The following is a 26,621-nucleotide window of genomic DNA, read 5'->3' as shown; positions in this document are numbered from 1 at the left end:
CAGAGCTACCCATTCTTCTTCTACTGTATTTCTTTTCTCCAATCCTATGAGTTGTTCCCTTCTGCTCTCCCTGAAACTCTGTACAACCTCATGTTTAGTCAATTTATCCATGTCCCATCTCCCTAATATCCCACCTTTTTGCAGTTTCTTCTGTTTTAATCTATAGTTCATAACCAATAGATTGTGGTTTGAGTCCACATCTGCCCCTGGAAATGTCTTACAATTTAAAACCTATTTCCTAAGTCTCTGTCTTACAATTCCATAATCTGTCTGTTACCTTCTGTTATCTCCAGAATTCTTCCATGTATACAACGTGATAGGCCTACACCTCTCGTATGCTGTATTGTGTAAGTTTATTTGTCAGTTGTCCAATACGTTCTTGCTTCTCTAAAATTTTTGTGTAGGGCTGCTTTACCGATTGAAAAATTTATTTCCTGATTGTGTTTTCCTGTCTCACTCATGCGTTGCTTTCCTACTTCCTTTCGTCCTTTCCAGCATTTGCCTTATCCGTGTTTCCATGAATCTAACTGCTTTGTGGAACGGTCGACTCTGTTTCACCAGCTTAGTTAGTTTTACACTTCTCGGCTGTCGGTGTGGTTTCCTATATCTCAGGCAACAGATAAAACTGATGCGCCTTCCTCTGATTCCATTAACTCCTCCTGGATACGAACTGACCTATCGTGCACGCTTAAACTAATCCGTGTACAAAAGAAATTAGTTAAGAATATATTACATGACAAACTACGGCTATCATTTATTAGACATCAGAGAATGAGCCAGAGCACAAAAACCACCCTAACTGGAAGATGTCAAACTACTATAAAATACTGGATGAGCACCGACAGATCTGTAGTAGGTTGTGAGCCAATTCCAATGTAGTGGACGTTGCTAATAAGAGAAGGACATTTGTGTCACGTTGCACACTTCGGCTCCTGTACCCCTCCCCCCTCTCCCACTCTCTCCCCCCTGGCGAATGAATGGAAATTGATCATGATCACACAGGGTTATCACTCAGGCAACTGTGCGGCTAACACTCAAAAATGGTTCAGATGGCTCTGAGCACTAAGGGACTTAACTTCTAAGATCATCGGTCCCCTAGACTTGGAACTACTTAAACCTAACTAACCTAAGGACATCACACACATCCATGCCCGAGGAAGGATTCGAACCTGCGACCGTAGCGGTCGAGCGGTTCCAGACTGTAGCGCCTAGAACCGCTCGGCCACCCTGGCCGGCGGCTAACACTCAATGCTGCGCAGGGGACACCCAGCCACTCTCCTCCTTCCACACTCTTCCTCCCCTCCCCTCTCCGCTAGGGCTGTGAGGATCTGTCACTGACTCCTCACTTTGTGCATCTTCAACTTTTACAACTGGGACACTTTTATAACTGGGATTGTAGCTGAGCAACACTGGGATAGATTGTACGCTGTCTCCATTTGTTTATAGCCAACTACTGTAAGTCTCGCCGATTGAGTCAAATTCCTGAACTCCAGCTTTATATTACGTCACTCGATGCACCAGCAGAGCTCAGACCCTGGCATATATCTCTCTAATTTTTAGGTATTTTGCCATCCTTTGCGTACTTTTCTCAGTTTTATACATTTTACAACCACTTTCTTGTTTCTATTCGGTTGTACACAGTTTTGCATATTTTGCTCAATCACGCAAGAACCACCCTTCCTCCCCCCTCCTCTTCTCTCAAAGTTTCGTCGGGGTCATGATGCTCTCAAACAATCGCAATGCAGTATGAGGCCGAATTATATGTCTTTACTATTGAAGCACGCCCCCCCCCCCCCCCCCCCACAAATGAGACACTCTGGAGTTGGGCATCAAAGGAAGAGGTAGTGTGTGTTTGTTCATAACAAAAACATCACTTGAGGCCCATACATAAATAAGAAATAATATCCGTCATTCAAGACGACAGCAGATACACACTCAGACAGGTATGTAAGTATGATCATTATTCCATATTTTTGATATGTCACAGAAACATTTCAGTTACGTGGCAACATCACGTAATATAGCTCCACGTCGCATAGCATCAGGAGCATCACCCTCTCAGCCAATTGCAATGCACCATGGATCTGATTTATTTATCATTGCTAAGTCACCACTCTACAACTACTGTATGTGTGTGACTTTATGGAGTTAGAAACAAAAGCATTGGTAGAATTTATGAAATAATAACAAATTCTATAAGCTCTAGTAATTTCTAATCAAAGATGTTATACGTGTAAAATGTACCACACCGTAGTAGAAAACGACAACTACATTACCTGATGGTGTAACGTCATGTAAAATTCTGATCCCTCCAACTAAAGATGTCATGTGTGTGCAGCTGAGAGCTACAAAATGCGCACCTAGAGATAATATCTGAAACAACCACCGCGAAAATCATGTTTCCTACATGGTAGAAAACCCCTCACACACCGACTTGTGCGCGTGTAACCAGGAGCAAGTGCCAAGAAAGTTACATTACATTAAGCGATTACCATCTGCAGCCTGGTGGCTATCCCTGCTGCTACATCACTACCTAACGAGGAATCTCCCACTACCAGCTATAACAGCAAACGGATACCAACACTTTGGTGGAAATATCGAATGTTACAAAGACACATCCACATCGTGGGGAACTCCTCCTCTGTATTAGATCGATAACACCACTAGGATATGAAAGGGATTACGCGGTCACAACCACCAGGTGGTGACCGGGAGAGATCCCCTCTATTACCCAGTAGCACGTACTTTCGCATTGATGCATGTCTGTATTCGTCGTGGCATACTATCCACAAGTTCATCAAGGTACTGTTGGCCCAGATTGTCCCACTCCTCAACGGCGATTCGGCGTAGATCCTGTAGTGCTACAACGACGAAAATTAATATTCCGACGATGTCAAACCTTATTTCCATGATTTAAAGAAGAATTCATTATATTAAAAATGTAATTATAATTTTATTATTTTCATTTTTGTACTCAGCGTATCAAAGACTGTCTGTGCACGGAAAAAATTAGCATTGTTTGTACTACGAAACTATATATGATTGTTAAGGGTTAGTCATGTAATAATTCGATGTAAGATATTTTGCTGAGTCTGAATTTTGTTCTCGTACTGGTCGGTAGAGAAGGAAAAGTTCCTTAATCGATGTGAAGGTGCCCGCAGCTCGTGGTCGTGCGGTAGCGTTCTCGCTTCCCACGCCCGGGTTCCCGGGTTCGATTCCCGGCGGGGTCAGGGATTATCTCTGCCTCGTGATGGCTGGGTGTTGTGTGATGTCCTTAGGTTAGTTAGGTTTAAGTAGTTCTAAGTTCTAGGGGACTGGTGACCATAGATGTTAAGTCCCATAGTGCTCCGAGCCATTTGAATCGATGTGAAGGTATAAAGGCTGTAAAAAGGAGAGAGAGAGAGAGAAGGTAAATACAATTTATTCAAAACAAATATCTCGAAGGTGTAACCTCTTGTCATTTCCTATAACTAAAAATTGCAAGGTCTAATCTGAGCCTGTCCTGAATAACAGCGAAGAATATTTATGTTATCATATATTTTCTTCGTTTGATCACGGTTGTGATTCGCATGTTTCTTTTTGTTACGCGACGTGTTACGAATATTTTCATTGTACGCGCAAATGTGCACACAGCTTTAATCGAACCTGCGTCTTTCGGAAACGATAACTTTTAATCAGTACAATTACGCGAATACCGTCTAAATCGCAACCGTGATCGCAAAAGTGTTTCCTGGACCAAATAATTCTCATAAAATGTGTATTTTCCAAAGCGAGCAGCATTGCACTGTCGCTGACTCGCAACAATCGAAAGAGTAAAATCAATGCTTAAATAAAATTGCCACCTTTTAAAAATATTATTATCCCATTAAACAAATAAATAGCAATTCAGTGGCTATACAATCAATAAACAGAGGGGGCAATTCAGTGGCAACCAACTGACAGGACTAGCTTATATGTGTGGTGTGCTAATGTATGTTTTTTCTATTTGTTTCATGCTGTAATGAGCGGAAATCTACGACGACCCTAAACACGATATTTTTGCTGTACCATTCCATCCCAGCGGCAGCAGAACAAAGCACAAAGAACACGATCGCCAGCTGTGACAGCAAATAGATGCCCAGTTGTCTGCTATACAGATCAACATTTCAAGTATGCAACAAACATACCATGACTTACCACAGAATGTAAAGCAAGTAACCCAGGATGTGGACAAATTACAACAAACACACACTTCGTTGGAAGCAGAAATACGCAACATAAGTACACGTATAGAAAATCTTACTGTTGATAATGAAAACGTAATGGAACAAAAATGCAAAGAACAAGAAGAACGCGTTGTGACCACATTCAACACATGGCTAAATGACAAAGACAAACATATTAGTACTGTTATACAGAAGGAACTACCTGTGATGTTACAACGAGCAGGAACACAACTGATACATAAAAACAATTCAAGGATTCATGAACTCCAGACTAAATTACAAAACGTGAAGAAAGTGCTTAATGAAACACGTATGCAAACATCTCATAACAGTTCACCGGAGTGTGTTAGTGTCACAGAAACACACCCTGATCTTTATGAAACGCCTTTAACTGAAAGTAGGGGGCAGACGGGCAATAATTTCAATCCAACACGTGGAGTAACATCCGTTTATCAGGACCATACACAATCACTGGTGACTCACGTTGCTTTAGTGAACAATTCACATTTTTAGAAGTTTACCAATGATAAGAACGGACCCCATCCAATTGTGTTTATCAAAGGGATCCGCGGAATAATGCCAAAAAGTTGGAACGAAAGGGAGAAAATTGTCTTTACGATTACCCATATTCAAGGTGAGCCATCGTTGTTCGCGACACAGAAAGCTGAACAATGCAGCTCCTTCGATGAATTTGAACAAGCTTTTCTAAACAAGTATTGGTTGGTTTGGCTCTGAGCACTATGGGACTCAACTGCTGTGGTCATAAGTCCCCTAGAACTTAGAACTACTTAAACCTAACTAACCTAAGGACAGCACACAACACCCAGCCATCACGAGGCAGAGAAAATCCCTGACCCCGCCGGGAATCGAACCCGGGAACCCGGGCGTGGGAAGCGAGAACGCTACCGCACGACCACGAGATGCAGGCCAAGTATTAGTAGCGTGGGGTACAAGAACGATTAAGAAAAGAAGTTTATAGTCCTCAGCCATTTAATAGAAAAGGCGGTACTTTGCGGAAATATTTCGAAAAGTATCTGGACAAAGTGAAATATTTATCCTCACCAATTCCTGAGTGTGATGTTTTAAAGATATTAAAGGAGAAGTTACCGCGTGATCTAAAGGAGAAATTGTTTCACATTCCTGAAGATAATTTGGGACATTTTCTATCTGTACTGGACTCTTTAGATTTGGTTATCGAAGAGGACAGACACCATTATGGGAATAATTCGTCGAATAATGGTAATGGTAATGGCAACGGGCGAAACCACAACAGCAATAGTAATAGAAACACCTACTATGGGAATCAAAATCATTGGAATGGTCCGAATTATTCAGGATGGCAGAACCACAATATGAACACAAATGGACCGTACAGTAATGCACCGAATCACAATTATCATCCACAGAACAATAGTGGACAAAACAATAACGGAAACTTTTCAGAGAAACGGAAACGAGATTTTAAACGCCAGTTACAATAACGGTAATTTTTCAAATAATCAGCAAAACATGCAACCACCACATAACTGGTCAACACAGAATTATGCACAACAGCAATGGCAGCAGCCTAGGCCACCGCAATATCACAACAACAATCATGTACAACCCCCGTACAATACAAATATGTCAAATAACATGCAGCAGCATATGAATGCGCAGCCATGGCAACCACCTAATCAAAATATCAAGATCATTGAGGTAAGTGAACCGCAACCATCAACCAGTACCGGTCAGTCAAACTAGATGCGACGACATTCTGCTCCCGTGTGTCAGTCGCAGGGTGTCTAGGTGGCACTTGCATGAATGATGTTAGTAATAACGAACAACCAAGCGTGTAGACAACCAGCTGTAGTAACAATGAGAATGTGTGTCGCATAGAATCAGCAGCGATCGGGTCGAACGACGCGAAAAATGCAGTGTGTAGGAATAATTCTGTTGATGTTGCTCAGCAACGTAGTTCAACTATGCAGATGTTAAGATATAATGACGGAGTCGATATACGACAGGAATTATGTCAAGATTTTCGGAAGAAGTGTAATTTGTTTGAACGGGAAGTTGTACAAGCAGCTATAGTTTGTGATATTTATGGTAATCAAACTACGGTGATTTTAGATACTGGAGCATCTGTTTCTGTGCTGAATGAATCGTTCTTTCTTCACTTAAAGAAAATTAGAAAGATTCCGGTTTTTCCAGTCACTAATTGTCGAATTACAGGAGCCATTAGTCAGAAAGCCCAACTAGGTGGGAACAGACACGGATTTGTATTAATTTTGGAATGGGAGCCAAAGAGTGCACCTTCCTTATTGTAAAGAATTTAGCCGTGAACTGTCTCCTCGGATTAGATATTTTGCGAGAGACGGAAACTATAATCGATCTCGCAAAGGGTGAATGCAGCAAGTGTTTCGGCGACACGAGAGTCAGGTTAGACTTGGTAATGACCAAAGAATGCATGGCAAATATTGTCAAATTTTAAAGATAGAACCGATTCGCGCACATTTATAGCGGCTTCAAGATAGTTTCAATTGCAGTACATTCCCGGTCATGGAAGATGTGAAGGACGAGGAGAATATCCACCTCTCTAAAATAGTAGAAAAAGTACAACAATCCTCTTGTCTTGACAGTCTGCAACAAAAGCAATTATTAGACACACTTACTAATTATCGTAAAGTAATTTTGAAAAAACCTGGACTAATTAAAGGTTACGTGTACGACATGCAAGTGTTTCCCCATGAAATTTACTGTCATCAAATGTACTCAATACCTAGCGCGAAAAGGGAAGCAGCAACAAAAGAAATTAGACGGCGATGTGGTGTGTGGGAGAATAGGAACATACAACATTGGAAGCATCAGTACTGCTTGGAGGAAGAGAGTCTCAGAATACCAATTAGTTGTAAGAAAATTTCAGCTCCAGTTCGACGGAGAAGAGGACGCCGAGCTGCAGCAAGAGAAGAAGAATTGCTTCAAGATGATTCCACCCTGAGACACTTAATCAAACATAATACAAACTTGTTGAGACTTAGTAAACTTTCAGGAACTTATGGGTGTGAAACTACGAACAGTGAACAGAACTGAATATTTCACACAACATTAGGATATAGTGACCTTAGAGAATAAACGTTTCATTTTGTTGAATGTTAACTATTTTGAACTCACTAGGGTGAGCAGGTTATGCCCCTTTTTTTTCTTTCAGACTGTGTACAGGATACACTTACAACATGTAAAGTTTACGCGAGTTACGTATAGGTTTAACAAATTTTCCACCGTAAATTAGTGCTCGGACTTGCATGAGCTATAAACCAGGTCGAGCAAGATGTTGTCCATGACTGAACAGATCATTACACAGTCAAACATATACAGACCTGTGTTTATCACTGCACAATTCTTTGTAAGTCCAGGAGCACTTTTTCGAGAAAATATATGACTTAGGATTTGCTTTTATATTGTAAATGTCTACAATTACGTACTTCATTTGATATGAACAATCATTCAGTAATTTATTATCATATAATTAGACTGTGTAAAGACATTCTTATGGGTAGCACAAGGACTTTACCTTGTCAGACTTGATGACTGTGATCAAGTGACTACGTGGTGGAGTCAACATGTCACAGATGACCTATGAACAAAGACTTCCTGTGAACATTATCCTCCACGCGTACGAACTTTATTTCACTAGCGAAAGAGTTGAATTTAACACAAAAGTGGACGCTCAACGAGTGTGTTGTGTTACCATGATTTCGTTTTCAAATTTTGTGCTACGAGTGTTTAGTAATGCCAAATATTCAGTGTGTTATTGGGACCACATGTGTGGACGTAACATTCCAGGCAAACTAAAACTCAAGAGCGAGTGTTTTTATCGATCAGTCAGCAACAGTGGTGAGTCGTAACAGTGTTGGGAACTGTTACTGACTATATCACTAAACCCGTTACAGAACTGTAACAATGTTGGAACGGAATTACATGAACCTTTAATTGCAGATAGTCAGTTACGTCGGAAGGACGAATGGACTTGCATCATGATAAAGAAACTCACAAACAGTCGAACACCTCACAAAAAAAAAAACAATTAAAAAAAACACATTCTTTTTGTTGAGTGAAAGAGTGCGTGAAATATGATGTAATTTAGATGTAAATTTAAGGAACTGATACTGCTGTTTGAATTTCATGTGACTGCATGCTGGGATGCTGAGCACACGTGTCGGTGAGGGCAGCATACTGCAGCGACATCATCCGTCATCCCTTGCAGCACCCTGCCACGTCATCGCAGTCCATCGCAGACTTACCTGATGGGGCGAGACATCGGTGTTGCAGTACACCAAGTCGCCAGCCGTCGTGTGGTGGTGTATTGGGGCTTATGGGCGCTCAACATAGAGGTCATCGGCGCCCTGAAACACATTAAAAGGAACGAATGTGGACAGACCTAAGAAAACTAGAGCACACACTCAAAGAAAGCAGGAAAAGAAGGGACATGCTACATAAGAAAGTAAAACCTAAGGAAAGGGGAAACATAGCAACAAGAATGTCACAGGAAATTGTTATTGGCTGGCCACTTACATAAAATATGGGCGAGCTTGTCACACTGTGAGCAAATTAAAACCCTCTCCCTAAAATCTTTGTAAAAACATTTGACTGTGCACAGAACTTTAAAACTTTAACCACATTCGTCCGAGTGCTGCCTAAATGATAAGCACACTGAGATACTTGTGGGGCGAGACACGCCTCCTTGGCTTCGAGATCTGCCCTTTCATTCCCAGCAATGCCGACATGCCCCGGAACCCAGCAGAAAGCTACAACCTTCCCCAGTCGCTGTAGTCGGAGGAGGGCATCCTGGATGGTCTGGACAATTTTGTCTGCCGGATACAAACGTTGCAATGAGTGAAGGGCACTGAGTGAATCGGAACATACAAGATATTTAGGAGAGGAAGAATGTCTCATGTGCTCCAGTGCCCGCAAGATCGCAAACAATTCTGCATCAAAGACAGTAAAAGTCTGAGGCAGTCGGACCTTGAGGACACGATATGGAAAAACAACTGAGCAACCAACAGAATCCCCTTGTTTCGACCCATCCGTAAAAACAGCTACATAGTTGTGGTGCTCAGATAAAATGGCAGAAAATGCTGCATTAAAAACGGTGGCAGGAGTGCAATCTCTCTTGTACTGCAATAAATCTAAAATCACTCCGGGCCTCTTCAGTAACCAGGGTGGCAGGCGGTTAAAACCTTGGATTTGGGGTAGTACAGACACCACACCGAGGGGCTCTAGTACACGTTGCACACGGATCCCAAATGGCAACGTAGCCCGGGGACGGCGGGAAAAAAGGCGGTCCAGAGGTGGGTGGGCAACAAGATGGTGAGCAGGCGATCTGGGAGCTGCAAGAAACTTACAAGCCTGGCGCACCAGCAGGAGCTGTCGGCGGACGGTAAGTGGCGCTTCGCCAGACTCAGCACAGAGGCTGGGTACGGGACTGGTCCGATAAGCACCTGTGGCCAGTCGGATCCCAGCATGGTGAACAGCGTCAAGGATCCGCAAATAAGATGGCCTCGCTGACCCGTATACTGTGCACCCATAGTCCAGCCGTGAACGCTCAAAAGCTCCATAAAACTGTAGGAGACGCGCCCTGTCCGCGTCCCAAGACCTGTGGCTGAGGCACTTGAGGATGTTCAGTGCCTTCAGCGTTCTGGCTTTCAAGTTACGTAGGTGTGGCAGCCATGACAACCTGGAGTCAAAAATTAGACCCACAAACCGCACTGTGTCTCTAAAATGTAGTACAGTATCCCCGATATGCAAGGCAGGCAAAGTAAAAAGATGACGAGAACGATTAAAATGAACACAAACACACTTTTCGGCAGAAAACCGAAAACCCGTCTTTGCAGCCCACTCCTCTAATCGCCGCACTGTTAGGTGCAACTGACGGCTCACGGTTGCCACACTGGAGGAGGAACAGAAAACAGCAAAGTCGTCCACAAATAAGGAGCACTGTACTGGACTCCTCACTGTAGACGTTATACTGTTGATGGCTATGGCAAAGAGGGTAATGCTTAAAACACTGCCCTGGGGGACACCGCTCTCTTGCTCAAAGCGATCAGACAGTGTGTTACCGATGCGGGTCAGAAAAAACCGCTGAGACAGGAAAGACCGAATGAAAATCGGGAGACGGCCACGAAAGCCCCATTGATGCATTAGTGCAAGAATACAGTGTCTCCAAGTAGTATCATATGCCTTACTGATATCAAAGAAGATACCGATACAGTGATGCTGACGGAGAAAAGCCTGCTGAATAGCCGCCTCTAGGAGGGTCAGGTTGTCGACCGTGGACCGAAATTGTCGAATCCACACTGAAAGCGGCTAAGGAGCTGTCTGATCTCTAACAGCCAGACCAGACGACGGTTAACCATGCGTTCCAGGGTCTTTCCGATACAGCTTGTCAAGGCGATACTACGATAACGATCGGGACATGTGTGGTCCTTTCCTGGTTTGAGGAGAGGGATGAGAATTGCCTCCCTCCACGAGGTGGGGAACACTCCTGTCTGCCATATGAGATTAAAACTTTCGAGGAGGATTTCCTTTGACGCCGCTGGCAGATGTCGAAGCATGGAGTACCGGATGCGGTCGTAACCTGGTGCAGTGTCAGAAGTCTCAGTAAGTGCCGATTCAAGTTCCCACATGGAGAAAGGGGAATTGTTGGCCTCAGAACTGTTCGACCGAAAGTCCAAGGTCGCTCTTTCGACAGTCGCACGGTAGCGACGAAACGCTGGATCCTGATTTGCAGTGGCAGTACTTTGTGCTAAATGCTCTGCCAGCGTCTGAGCAATGGCTCTGGGTGTCGTTTGCAGGCATCCCTGGTTCAGGACAGCAGCCATTGGTAAACGGCTATGTTTACCGGAAATCCCCTGGATGGCTTCCCATACTCCTGTGGAACAAGTGGAACGGCTGATGGAGTCCAGGAACTCCTGCCATGACCTTTTCTTGCTCTCTTTAATTACTCGGCGTGTCCTGGCTCTCGCGATGCGAAAGGCGGTAAGATTGACCTCTGTTGGGCGGCATTTAAATCGGCGAAGAGCCGCACGTTTGTCCCGGATGGCTGAACGGCACTCTTCTGTCCACCAAGGCACAAGGCGCCGCTTAAGAGTGCCGGAAGACTGTGGTATGGACAGGTCAGCAGCATGATGGACCACAAGCGTGATGTGATCCACCCATTCCTATACGTTATTGTGGCGGTCAAAGACAGCCAACCGAGTGAACAGTGGCCCGTTAGCCCCGCCAATCATCCACGATGGTGGCCGCTGCTCCAGCGATACACCATCCAGGAGATGAATGCGGATAGGGAAGTGATCGCTGGAATGAAGGTCGTCAATGACCTCCCAGTGAACAGAGTCGGTGAGGGTTGGAGAGCAGAAAGATAGGTCAATGGCTGAGAATGACCCTGTAGCAGTAGAGAAATGAGTCGGAGTATCTGTGTTGAGGATGCACAACACTTGAGATGTCAGGAGGCTCTCCAAAATTCGACCTCGAGCGCAAAGAGAAGTGGAGCCCCACAGGACATGATGGGCATTGAAGTCTCCCAGGAGGAGAAATGGGCGAGGGAGTTGGTCGATAAGATCTGTGAGAGCGTCTAAGGTCATTGCATCCAGAGGGGGTAAATAAAGGGAGCAAACGGTAAGCCTCCGAGGTGAATGAATTTCAACTGCAACTGCTTGCAGGTCAGTATCCAGGGGGAGAGCAGAGGAGTGGTGGTCATTAATGACAAACACAGCGACTCCGCCTTTGGCCCTTTCTCCAGTCAGGTCATCTTTGCGATATGACGTATAGCCCCTTAGTACAGGAGCATAAGATGGTTTTAAATGTGTTTCCTGTAAACACAAGCACAGGGGGCGTTGCCGTGCTAGGAGGTTCAGTTCCTCCACATGTGCCCAGAATCCATTCATGTTCCACTGTATAATGGGAGCCATCTATCAGGGTGGTAGTACCTTCATTCTCACTTTCTGTTGGGGAGGAGAGCCCACAACAGGTGGAGGCTCAGTTTTGGGCGAGATGATTGCCCTAGTCTGACATCAACCTCCATCGCCTCAGAAGAGGAGTCGAGAGAGACGTCAGGGAGAATGACATCCACATCAGGAGACTGTATAACTCCAGTCTCCTTTAGTGGGCGAGTCTTCACCTTTGTCTTTGTCTTCGATGTTCTGGCCTGAGGTGGCATTGGAGCCAAAACCTCAGATGCAGTAGGGGGTGTATCAGCGCTGGGCAGTGCACAAGACTGGACCCGGGAAGGGCAGGAAGTTCCATGATGTCAGCTACCACGGTTTTGTCAGAAGACCGGGGGGGGGGGGGGGGAGCAGCAGGCTTCACAGGAACGGCAGCAGCACACGTACATTGACAAGCGCAGGTGCTAGTGCTGACAGTAGCAACCTCCGTTTGTGTAGCGGCATCGGTTTTCAAGACTGGTTGTTTGAGAAAGGAAGAAAAGGAAGCAGCGAACGCGGGCGGCTGCATGGACTTGTAGATTTTCTTCGCCTCACCATACGGGATGCGTTTTTAGTTTTTAGTTCCTGGATCTTCCGTTCCTCAAGGAAAACTCTGCATTCCCTACTCCACACAGGGTGATCCCCAGAGCAGTTGACACACTTGGGAGGAGAGGAGCAACCAACTCCCTCATGGGCGGCTTTATCACATTCCCGCAAGTGGCTTCCCCTCTACAGCCGAGAGTAGTGTGTCCGAAGTGTTGGCATTTAAAACACCGCATGGGGTTGGGGTAATAAGGCCGTACACTGAGACGTAGGGAACCTGCCTTCATATGCTCTGGCAATTTGGTGGTGTTAAATGTAAGGATAAATGAGTCAGTCTTTATGAGAGCACCATCCACCCGTTTCATAATGTGTTGCACGTCGACAATTCCTTCCCGGGACCATTCAGCCTTCAGTTCGTCTTGGGGAATGTCAACGAGATCTCTGCAAGTCACAACACCCTTGCTGTAGTTCAAGGTGTTGTGAAATTCAGTCTCTATACCAAACTCCAAAAGAAATTGTGCCTTCAGAAGGTTCTGGACTTGCTGGAAGCTAGATGTTTCAACCAAGAAGGTGCCATTTCGCAAGCGCTTTACAGATTTTAATGTGCCAGCAATACCTTCTATGCCCTTCTGTATATAAAATGGCGAAACTTTTTCAAAACTCCCATCTTTTCTTTTAATTATGAATAACACATTCTGCGATGCAGCATGCGTTCTGTTACTACTACCTGAATCAGGAGGACTGGCTACACGAGCCCTCTTGTTGGATTGGGTGTTAGAACCCACCAGCGGCCCACCCTTTCCGCTGGCAGGAGAAGAATAAAAGTTCGAGGGTTCCATCTCGGCCCCACGAGGAGCTAGGGAACTAGAAGTCCACCTAGACAGAGCCCCGCGTGCATAGGTAAGCCTTATACAACTGGGGCGCGGCAGGTGCCCCAGAGGTTGCCCGCTTGCGACTGTTCCACCCCAACAGCCATGCATCTTATAGGCGCGCAGCACACCGTAAGATTGAGGGGTTTTTATAGAGGTTTACCTTCCTCGCAATCCAGGCGGTCAAGCCAAGATTACCATTCCCCGCAGCACACAACGTTCCACCGCCGCGCCATGCGGTGGTCGTTGAAGCAGGTCCGGGGGTTACGGTGACAGGAGACTGGCGGCGCTGACCAGTCCCCAGCTCAGGACCCCGGGGTCGCCAAACCCGTACTCAGCAAATGAATGCTGAGCCCCTGGGGGGGGGGGGGGCGGGGGGCGGCAGTCGTCGTCACCAGCAGCACTATCACGAAATTGTACCATTATTAAATGTCATACGAAGTGAATATTCAAATGTGGAAAATTAAAAGAAAAGGGTGTGGAAGATGTGCCCACTCCGCCGTGGATTTTTTCCGGGGTTTTTCCCATTGGCCTTTGCCCGAATGGGGGAGCGTAACTCAAAATCCCTGAGACTTAAAAGTAAACAAAGCACATGCTTCCAAGTGATAGAACACAGTGAACTCTAAACAGAACAGACAAGGAAAATAAGCCTGCTTGGATGTCCAGTTAGACAAGGGTGACTGTACATCCAAAGGGGGCAATTAGTGCTACAACGATGAAAATTAATATTCCGACAATGTCAAACCTTATTTCCATGATTTAAAGAAGAATTCTGATATTAAAAATGTAATTATAATCTTATTATTTTCATTTTTGTGCTCAGCGTATCAAAGACTTTCTAGTGCACGCAATAAATTAGCATTGTTTGTACTACGAAACTATATATGATTGTTAAGGGTTAATCATGTAATAATTCAATGTAAGACATTTTGTTGAGTCTGAATTTTGTTCTCGTAATGGTCGGTAGAGAAGGAAAAGTTCCTTAATCGATGTGAAGGTATGAAGGCTGTAAAAAGGAGAGAGAGAGAAGGTAAATACAAGTTATTCAAAACAAATATCTCCTAAGTGTCACGTCTTGTCATTTCCTATAACTAAAAATTGCAAGGTCTAATCTGAGCCTGTCCTGAGTAACAGTGAAGAACATTTATGTTATCATATACTTTCTTCGTTTGATCACAGTTGTGATTCGCATGTTTCTTTTTGTTACGCGACGTGTTATGAATATTTGCATTATATGCGCAAAAGTGCACACAGCTTTAATCGAACCTGCGTCTTTCGGAAACGATAACTTTTAATCAGTACAATTACGCGAATACCGTCTAAATCGCAACCGTGATCGCAAAAGTGTTTCCTGGACCAAATAATTCTCATGAAATGTGTATTTTCCAAAGCGAGCAGCATTGCACTATCGCTGAGTCGCAACAATCGAAAGAGTAAAATCAATGCTTAAATAAAATTGCCACCTTTTATAAATTATTATTATCCCATTAAATAAATAAATAGCAATTCAGTGGCTATCCAACCAATAAACAGAGGGTGCAATTCAATCCCTCAGAGTGGTTGGTGGGTCACGTCGTCCATAAACAGCCGTATTCTGTGGTGTCACCGCAATGCACCACACTTGCAAGGTTGTAAGCTTCATATCGGCCGCGGTTCTACAGCCGACTTGAATAGGAATGGTTCACTTGTTATAGCTTCAGAGATCTCATTTGCAGAGACGCTAGTTAGCACAGCCTCAGCTGAGTCAGTAGCTACGACCTAGCCAAGCGGCACAAACAGTTTAGGCATTGACAGTTGATCTATAAGTGTGAAGCAATCAGAATTGTAAAGAAGTATTCGCAGTTCAGTCTATAACTGCATTTGTAAATATTATTGTACAAAGTAAATATCGATGTTCAGCCCTGATGCTCAATTAAAGCTAAATATTTAATTGTATTCCTATCTACTAACTTTCTAATCACTTAAGATGTTCCTACAAGTAAATTTCATTGATCCTCACGTCAGACTATGTGATCAACGCGCACAATTAATGGCCAGACCTCGTGATCAGAGTAAGAGTCAAATTGCGTGACTCAGCCGGGTCACCCTTTGTACATGAGGCCCATAGATCCGCCTCATACACAAAAGTTTCAATCTAAGGCATATGCGGTAGGGTTCACATCTGGAGGACATGCTGGCCACTCTAGGCGAGCGATGTCGTTATCCTGAAGGAAGTCGTTCACAAGATCTGCACGATGGGGGTGCGAATAGTCGTCCATGAAGACGAATGCCTCACCAATATGCTGCCACATGGTGGCGCCTTCGGTTGGAGGCGTATCGTACAGCCGATACGGCGCCTTCCATGGCCACCAGTGGCGTATGTCGGACCGACATAATGCCACCTCATAACATCAGGGAACCTCCACCTAGCTGCACTCGCTGGACAGTTTATCTAAGGCGATTGTCTGGTAGAGGGCATACGTGACACTCATCGGTGAAGAGAACGTGGTGCTAATCCTGAGCAGTCTATTCGGCATGTTGTTGGGCCCATCTGTACCGCGCTACATTGTGTCGTGATTGCAATGATGGACTTCGCCATAGACGTCAGGTGTAAAGTTACGCATCACGCAACTTATTGAGCACATTTAGAGTCGTAACACGACGTTCTGTGACTGCACGAAAAGCATGATACAACATGTTGGCGTTGCTGTCAGGGGTCCTCTGAGCCAAAATCCGTAGGTAGCGGTCATCCACACTTGGGCAGTCTGAACGAGGCATGTCATCGACAGTTCCTGTCTCTCTGTATTCTTCCACGTCCGAACAACATCGCTCTGGTTCACTTCGAGACGTCTGGACACTTCCCTCGTTGAGAGCCCTTTCTGGCACAAAGTAACAATGCTGATGCGTTCGAACCGTGGTACTGATCCTCTAGGCGTGGTTGAACTACAGACGTCACGAACCGTGTACCTCCTTCCTGGTGGGATGACCGGAACTGGTCCGCTGTTGGACCCCCTCGGTCCAATAGGCGCTGCTCACGCATGGTTGTTTACATCTTTGGGCGGTTTAGTGACATCTCTGAAGAGTCAAAGGGACTGTTTCTGTGATACAATATCCACAATCAACGCCTGTCTTCAGGAATTCTTGGATCTGGGGCAATGCAAAACATTTTCTGATGTGTGTATTTAAAAGGTACGTGGGGGACTCCATTTTCAGCCAGGTAGCGTTCCCAGATGAAATGAAGACAAATAATCACATTGTATTAATACGCGCGAGACTATTATAGGTCTGATTATTATAAGTCTCGTACATTGACTACAGAAAAATCCGAGTAGGCTATGCTATTAACATAATTTTGGCTGATCCATTGGACTCCAAAGCCACGGGCCTGACAGCTAGCACACTGCAATACGTGAAGAGACTGTAGGACTCATGAGTACAATCCTGTAAGAACACTGAGGACGAGATCCGTCAGATCTCCCAGACAGAACATTAGCACCAGTAATCTAGCAACATTAGCCTGTATAAGTCTCTTAAGTCGATGCCGAAATAATCCGAATTATGTTCGTATTCGACAAGTCTTAGCAATAGCCACAGTGCAGCAAAATAAACTCTTCCTACACATAAAGTCATAGACTCACAGAGGTTACGATACGTGACTTGATGTACGATAGACAATGCTACCTTGGAGAACGAGCACTATCTGTCGATAAGTGGCTTCTCGAGTGACTCACCTGCAATACTTATCCACCATAATACTGAAAGACGTGCACTTCGTTCACCATTCAGTGCTCGTATTTCATATTTCTTATCCCAGCATTCTGGTACTCGGTAAAATAAGAATTCAGGTCATATTAATAATTTCTATGGGTTGCCTGATTTATCTGACGATGTTTACAGTGTGTCTCACACTGATCTGCGAGAGGAGCTTAGCGCCAGGAATTTTCTTTATTTATGGGCGAGGGCAGCAGTCTTCCTAACAGCCATGATGGCTGCCCGTTTCCAATCCTTTTTTCCGATCGCCGGGGTAGCACGTGGTGTCGGTTGAAAGTTTAGTAGTGGCCAAAGTTTCTCCTGTTCTTAGTTCCCCATCCTGCCTTACCAACCTTGTAACCGCTACTTCTGCTCGATTTTAACCTCGCGACGTTGCCTTCCTGTGAAATTCCGGCCCTATGATTGGCCAGTTCAGGTGCACGCCCGTTTATCGCGGGATGGGTGGCGGACAAAGGGGCAGTAGTGGCAGTTCTAGTGTGACCGTGCCGGAGACCGGAGGTGCCGCCTGCAGGACATGAAGTTCGGTAAGCATGAGCGCCGACATGCACCGTAGATTCGCGCCCTGCGGCCCAGAGGGAACCTAATAGGTCATTGTGAATAGTTTCGCGTCTTTCGGGTTTTATTGCTTTAGTACGGGAGGCTACCGAGCGATTCTTCTCAGTCTTTGGCTAATTCCTGGTGGTGGTCGTTGCACGCCTGCAACCCCTTCCTTTACTAAATGGGATTCTATTTGATAATAAGGCGATCGTTACTAAAATTCCTTCCCTCCTGCTATCGTGGCGTGTTATGAACGCACCCTGGGGCAGGCTGCTGAACTCGAATCTTTCTTCCCCCCACCCCCATTTGGTTGTATTATTGTTCGACTCTCAACTGTTCAATAAATGAGTACGTTAATCTTACATTCGCTCTGTTTCCTTACGTGAACTCACCCCTAGTGTAACAGAATAATGCGGAACTATAACGGTTGCTGTACAGTCGTGCAGGTCTCGCACCACTAACGATTGTATAAAGATTCAATATCGCGCGCCTGGCACGACCATAGCACGCATGGCCCCGATAACAGTAGTAACCATGTTCAAAAATTCCCCTCTGATAAACTGGGAAGTGTTCACGGCTCAGTGTGAGTATTTGAGCACTGCATCCGCTTTATGTGGTGGAGGTAGTGGCCCCTGTTTTGCCTTTCTGGTTTAGACAAAAAATATAAAAAATCACAGTCCATACAGCAAGGAATAGCAACTTGAAACAAATGAGCCACCGCTTTTAATACATATCGACAAAACTCCACGAACAATACCTGCTAGAAAGACAGGTTGCACTTGTATGATACCAATAAAATCACCGCCATATTAATGAAGAGATGTTTTGCACCTCCGTAGATGGTGCTGAACCAGGACTGCAGCAGTGACCCCTGCAGAAGCTAGAGCTGGAATACAAGTTGTCACTCCTCACGCTAGTCCCAGAGTAGGAGCCATTCCATTAGCTCCAAGTAAAGGTGGAGGAAAACGGTCTATACAAGCTGATAAATGAAGGGAATCCCAAACCTTTGTGTGTTTCTTTCAGCAGGTTTGAAGATATGTCTTGCTTCCCCCGCCCTTTATCTGATCGTCCGGAAGTCTGAGGCTGCTATTGCAACGGTTAAAACGAAACACAAGCCGAGCAGCGCCCACACACTGCGAGCATCCTGCGCTCGCTTAGCTTTGTGTGTCACCTGTCAGAAATGGTGTAAGCCAGTTGGAGCTGTATGAATAAAAACTTTCTAACGTTTTTTTACACGTCTGTGAGTTGCAGGATGCACCAATACAGTTTTATTATTAATAAAATTTCAGTATGTTCTAGTTACAATAATATCATCCGATTCCACCACTCACTCAGTTTCCAATGTAATGTTAGAGCTCCCAACATCTACCCATCAACGACGTCGTCATCTGAACTGTAGGTCACTTTGAAGGATTACCATCAAACCTCAGTACTTAGGGACGCCAGATGATACTTGATGTCGTCAAGTTCTGAATGAAAATTGCGCAACGGATAACTGGTGAGGGGTGCTTGACAGCGCTACGTAGAGAGCATGCCCTCTCTGTACTAGGCAGGGAGCTGGAGGGCTCACACGTTGATGTGTGGGTCCCTGCATTCTGTATATTTTATTTTAAATGAATTCCTCTAACTTGACTTCTTTGTGGTTTTTAAGGTATCTTAAAGTTTGATGACAATTGGTTTCCTATTTATTTTATACATTATCACTCGACTTTACAGCGATTGCAGCAATTGTTCCAGTTTACAGATATTACAATTTCACGACTTATAGCTCGGGTATATTATATAATAATCTGCACGCACATCTCTATGTGCAAGACGGAATTGCGTTGGTCAAATGTGTACCACCTAAGTCTCCCAATATTTTACATGGGACATCCACTACGTGAGGAGGATAACAGGCAAACTGGGGACCAGATACATTAACAAAGAGGGTCAAATTTCCGAAATTAAACGAGAACACTCATTTCCTTACACAATACGAAGCTGGAAATAAAAGAATTAGTACAAATATTCAAATACCTCTCTTCCATGCGTGAACATTGAGACAGACGCACTGAGGGCACGTCTGCTCACTTACCCGTCTTCTGCAGCACTCCACGAATATGGCGGGTACCCGGAGGTCTTCCTGGGCTCCTGTGTAGGGGATGGTCGAACCACTTGGCCGTGGCCAACCTTTCCACCACAAATCTTGTGACACTGAAACGTGTTTGACTTTCACCTGTCTGTGATGCCTCTCTGATCCCCTACCCAGGAGTGAGGTTGGCACTACTATTCTACCACTATTCTACAGAACTACTTCCCAACTAAGATTTGGCCACGCTTTACGGAAAGGTGTGAGGAGGATTAGGAAAGTTCAAGTGCAGATTCACATTGACGCACAAGAAATATAAATACATATAAATACGTATTATGAACCCTGACACATTTCTTTCCACCCGTCCACATGTGTTCTGTTGCACCCGCGGCCGGCCGCATCGTGTAATAAAATTGGCGGCAGTACCGCCTCTGTTTCTATATCTCGGTGCGAGCGAGCAGCGAAACCTGCTGCTTATAGAGCGGGAACTACTGTACCGTTTCAACTTATGAGTGGATAATGCGACTTTAACTATTCTTAAAATTATTTAGGACACACAAAAGCACACACAATTCATATGATACCACTCACAAGGTCACACACAGAGAAGAGGATCGTGAGAGAGAGAGAGGAAAAAGTCCTATTTATTATTGTCTTACGCTGGCCATTAATGTCACAACTCGCTAGTGTTTTTTTATGAAAAGACCGTATGTCAAATTGAGATCACGGGATATAAACATGTTGAGTGAAGCTGGAGGAGCTGTTACTGCTAGCGATGTACAAGGGCCGGTGGTCTCCGCCATTTATCATCTTGGGCAGACCGTTCTACGTGCTATTACTTGGAGCCAATGACATGGCTCTTTCCCTGTGACAAGCCGAAGGGGTGTTGCTCTTGGCTTGTATTCCAGGTCTGTCTTTTGTAAGAAGGAACGCCAGCAGTCCATAATTATTAGCGTCTACTGAGATGCAAATCATCTCATCATTAAAATAACTGTGAAAAATCCGCCTCAATTGCACAAACTACCTGGTGTTTACCTAGGTTTCAGCGTGGATAACCACGCCTTCTTCAGAACACATATAAAACAGCTTGCCTAAATAGGCATAGTCAAAGGCTGAAATCAACACCTATAGCGGCAAGACCCCACAAAAAAATTTTTACAAATACATGGTACATATGTACCAAGTCAATAATATTACTTATCTCAACCCTGTGTGTACTGCCTCGCCCCAGCCAACGTACGATGGTCAGAGGCTCTCCACCGAACTAGGCACCGCAGGCTGCTCACATGCTCGGCTATCGAAATCACTGCGCATGCGCTGCCAGGAAACGCTCTTCTTATGCATGGGAGAGGGATTACAAAGTTAACACGGATCGGGAGCTAACTGATTGCCAAAAGTTGTCGCACCAATAGCAATTTGAGCAAATGATAAAAGCGATGATGCGGGAATTAAGACACATTTAATAGCAACGCACGACAAACTTGTGCACGGATGGTATATCAGCCAGAAGCTAATATGAAGGCCCTAGAAATAGGTAGAAATTACAACTAAACTAAAAAGATAGCTATGCTAAGGACGTTACTGTTAATGGATAAAACCGCACTAATAATATCTGAAGCAGAAACAAAACGCTACATCGCCATAATACTAAGCGGTCGACCAGGCCATAATCAGAAGACGTTAAAGATTTATAACCTAGGTAAACTCCAGGTACTTTGTGCAATCGAGGCGGAATTATCATAATTATTTCGATACTTGCGACTGCTGACGCGCTGCAGTGCTGAAAGTTCTCATCTCGTCATTAATAGAACACTGCTTGTACTGTTATAAGAAAGGATAGGAACCCAGCAATCAGTCGCAAGTCCACTGATTTTTTTTATTGTTGTTGCATATCCAAAAGTCAGCTAGAGATAGCCACCTTCAATGCATTTGAGTGAGTTATAATGCAACAAACTCCAAGCAGTACATGTTACCGTGCGATTTTACTGATGTACAAGCAGAAGGAAACTCTTTCGCCATAATAATATACAGTCGCTGGGCACAACGGCCTCATATCGACTCAATGTTAGTGATTGTATCGTTATCTAATATACGTAGCCTGTTTCTCCAGCAGATATCCTTCCTGTATTTTTCACAATTTGGAATCACGGTGGCGGTAGATTGGTTATAGCTGAGTGTTTAAAGATTATGCTTACCGACAGACGGTGCTCCAGTTATAAGCTAGTATTTTTGTCGTATAGTGGGATAGTTATATGACCTCTGTGAGCCTAGGACTCTGAGTGCAGGAAGAGTAAATTTTTTCCTGCTCTGTCGCCATTACTCAGTATCGTTTTTGTGTGGCAAGCACGTGTATACTTTGGGTTATTTCTATATCTATTTACTAGTCTTATAAGGCTATGTATTGTATATGGGTGCAGTGACGGATCTCGTCCTCGGTCAGTTATCTTGCTATATTGTATTTACGTTTCTAATAGCATCGTCATATGCTGCAGCTGAGTCGAAATTATGTTAATAGGCAACGCCCATACTAGGATTTTCCGTAGTTAATATTAGAGTAATATTGCGTATACTAATAATAGAGCAGGGTTGCGTATCTTCATTCCGGCTGCGAGTGCGGCATGGCTATAAATGGAGTTAGCCATCTACACTACTGGCCATTAAAATTCCTAAACCACGAAGATGACGTGCTACAGACGTGAAATTTAACCTATACGAAGAAGATGCTGTGATATACAAATGATTTGCTTTTCAGAGCATTCACACAAGGTTGGCGTCGGTGGCTGCACATATAACGTGCTGACATGAGAAAGTTTCCAACCGATTTCTCATACAGAAACAGCAGTTGACAGGCGTAGCCTGGTGAAACGTTGTTGTGATGCGTCGTGTAAGGAGGAGAAATGCGTTCCGTCGCGTTTCCGACTTCGATAAAGGTCGGATTGTAGCGTATTGCGATTGCGGTTTACCGTATCGCGGCATTGCTGCTCGTGTTGGTTGAGATCCAATGACTGTTAGCAGAATATGGAATCGGTGGGCTCAGGAGGGTAATACGGAGCGCCGTGCTGGATCCCTACGGCCTCGTATCACTATCAGTCGAGATGACAGGCATTTTATCCGCATGGCTGTAACAGATCGTGCAGCCACGTCTCGATCCCCGACTCAACAGATGGGGATGGTTGCAAGACAACAACCATCTGCACGAACAGTTCGACGACGTTTGCAGCAGCATAGACTATCAGCTCTTAGACCATGGCCACGGTTACCCTTGACGCTGCATCACAGACAGGAGCGCCTACGATGGTGTACTCAACGACGAACCTGGGTGCACGAGTGGCAAAACGTCATTTTTTCGGATGAATCCAGGTGTTGTTTACAGTATCATGATGGTCGCTATTCGTGTTTGGCGACATCGCGGTGAACGCTCATTGGAAGCGTGTATTCGTCTTCGCCATACTGGCGTATCTCCCGGCGTGATGGTATGGGGTCCCAATAGTTACACGTCTCGGTCACCTCTTTTTCGCATTGACGGCACTTTGAACAGTGGACGTGACATTTCAGATGAATTACGACCCGCGGCTCTACCCTCCATTCGATCCCTGCGAAACCCTACATTTCATCAGGATAATGCACGACCGCATGTTACAGGTCCTGTACGGGCCTTTATGGATACAGAAAATATTCGACTGCTGCCGTGGCCAGCACATTCTCCAGATCTCTCACCAATTGAAAACGTCTGGTCAATGGTGGCCGAGCAACTGGCTCGTCGCAATACGCCACACTATTCTTGATGAACTGTGGTATCGTGTTGAAGCTGCATGGGCAGCTGCACATGTACACGCCATCCAAGCTCTGTTTGACCCAATGCCCAGGCGCATCAATGCAGTTATTACGGCCAGAGGTGGTTGTTCTGGGTACTGATTTCTCAGGATCTATGCACCCAAATGCGTGAAAATGTAATCACATGTCAGTTCTAGTATAATATATTTGTCCAGTGAATACCCGTTTATCATCTGCATTTCTTCTTGGTGTAGCAATTTTAATGGCCTGTAGTGTAAGTTTTAAAAGAATGGCAGTTAGAGGGGAGGTGGGTGAACTTGTTTCTGATTCGTCTAGAGAGAAAGGAGCTTGGAGCTAAAGCTGTTAAGAAAATTTATTTGCAAAAAAGTGAGGGCGTTAGGTCAGGTTCGTTGCGGTGAGATGCCCTTAACTGAGCGACTGAGTGCCATTTTCACTGGCCGCTAGGTTCCTTGCGTCAGAGGCGATTACAGATACATATTATTTAAATAGCGCAAATTTTTCTACCAAGCCTGGGGAGATGGTCTAGCGTTAGGCAGACGTGTGGATCTCTCCCGTTCACTACCTCTTGGCCACGACCGCACCGTCTTCTCCATAGTCCGCCTTCTTAATCCATGGAATCCACCGAATACAAGCGTGTATTTGTAGTAGTGTTTGATATTTCCACTGATTAGTTGGGATCTCATTGCTGGAGACCACTCGACCGCCACTGCTATGGTACCAGCAGTGTCAGCCACCAGGCTGGAGATGATTATGCCTATAGAAGTGAAACTTTCTCGGCACTGGGGTTGTGTGGATCATACTCCAAGCATCGGTGTTCGCGGCTACACGCCCAGACGTCGGAAACCGAGGGGTTTCCTACCCTGCAGGTGACATGATTTTCGCTATGGTGATTTCAGTTAATGGCCATTTCTGTCCCTAGATGCATATTTTGTAGCACTGTGCTAATCACATGTGACACCTTTGCTTAGAAGCATCAGAATCTTACTACAACGTCACACTATTAAGTAATGTAGTTGAAGTTTATGTACTGCGTTGTGATAGTTCTACAACACCATTCCTTAGAAATCGTTCGTGCATACAGAATAGGCTGTGACATAACAATTTCTACAAATGTGTTTTATATAACACTACAGAGCCTCACACGCACTTGCTAGTTTAGGATTGGCAATGATAAGTAAGTCAGATCCTTGATGCACTGTTATTGGCTGAGAGCATTATGATGTCGATGCCACGCGACGCCTTGTGATGCTCCGACTGAATTTTGGAATGTCGTGATGCGATGCGGCGCAATGTTGATGGGACGTTGGTACGTCACTCACATTACTGGGTAAAAAGCGTAAAACTTAAGGAAATATACGAAAATTAGCGTACGTAGATATCTGTCTGGGTGATGTCCCTGCAGGAGCCTCCAGTGACTTCGTATTAAATTGGTATTAACAAACAGAACTCAAGTGACATCACTTAATGTGATTTTTTTTTTGTAAACCATTTAACTCAGCGTACAATTCCTCCCTACGCTGCTCAGCTGCAGTGTGGATACCCCTAATTCAAGTATCCTGGTCATCAGAGATATTGGTGGGGAGAGGGATGAGAGGATTCTTGATTATCGTTGGTCCAAACGGGAGGGGTGAGGAGGCCGAGAGCTAGAGGAGGAGTAGGGACGGATTTCCCCTAGGTGGCCTTGATTATAAGTCTCACAACTGCCTTTGCGATTCCCGTCGACCGAATCCCGGTGGCTTCCCAGGGGAGAGGGGTGGGGACTCCAAGGATATGAAGTGCGTAACCAGAAACCTAATTTCCTTATAAGCAACGCCAACTACATTAACAGAGAAAAACTGAAACACCAAAGAATAATTAATGTGGAGCAACGATATTTGGGGAATACATTTGTCCATGTAAAACATTTGAATGAACAACATTCCAAGATCACAGGATAATGTAAGTGCGAGACGAGTTATTGCAAATATGAAATGCTGGTACATTAATAACCGGTTTAAGCGCCAGAATGTTGAATACAAGCATGCAAACGCGGATGCATTGTGTTGTTCAGTTCCTGTATGTCAGTTTATGGGATGGAGTTCCATGCCTGTTGAACTTGGTCGGTCATTAGTAGGATGGATATTGCTGGTTGTTTATAACGCAGGAATTGTCCGATGATGTCCCATATGTGCTCTATTGGAAACAGATCTGATGGTCGAGCAGGCCAGAATCCGGACTCGATGTAATTATTGGAACAATCTGCTTAACAACATGCCTACTTCGACACTCAATAAATCAATTCTCACCAACACACCCTTTTGTATTTGAAGCAGCAGCATGTTCTGTTACAACAGTGATATGTGGAATACCGTTATCCTGTTGGAAAACAGCACTGAAGTGTTGTTCATGAATGACAGCACAGCAGGTCGAATCACCAGACTGACGTACAATTTACGGTAATAGTGCATGGCATAGCCACGGAAGCGCTCCTGAAGTCTCCGACCAGAGCTCCAGGTGAAGGCCCAGTGTGTCTAGCTCGCAAACAGCTTGATTGCATCTTCTCAAGAGGCCTCCTCCTAACACACGGCCATTACCGGCACCGAAACAGAACCAGCTTTCATCAGAAAACACAAAACCTCCGCCCTGCTCTCCAATGAGCTCTCACTTGCCACCGCTGAATTTGAAACCACTGAAGTTGAACCACATGCTACATGGCTTCTGGTTCCAAGCTCCTCTTGAAGTAAACGACTTTGTAACCATAGTGACAACTTATGCTGAAATTGCTGCTGGATTTGGAGTACAATGCTCTAGAGCCAGAGTCTTTCATCTCGGCAGTATCATATGGCTGTTAGGGCCCGGTCATCTGTCGACCGCACATTCTCGTGAACGCTGACGCAAACAAGCCTGT

The sequence above is a fragment of the Schistocerca americana genome, chromosome 7, assembly GCF_021461395.2.
Source record: "Schistocerca americana isolate TAMUIC-IGC-003095 chromosome 7, iqSchAmer2.1, whole genome shotgun sequence".
NCBI classification, from domain to species: Eukaryota; Metazoa; Arthropoda; class Insecta; order Orthoptera; family Acrididae; genus Schistocerca; species Schistocerca americana.
Note: the sequence above shows the minus strand (reverse complement) of the source record.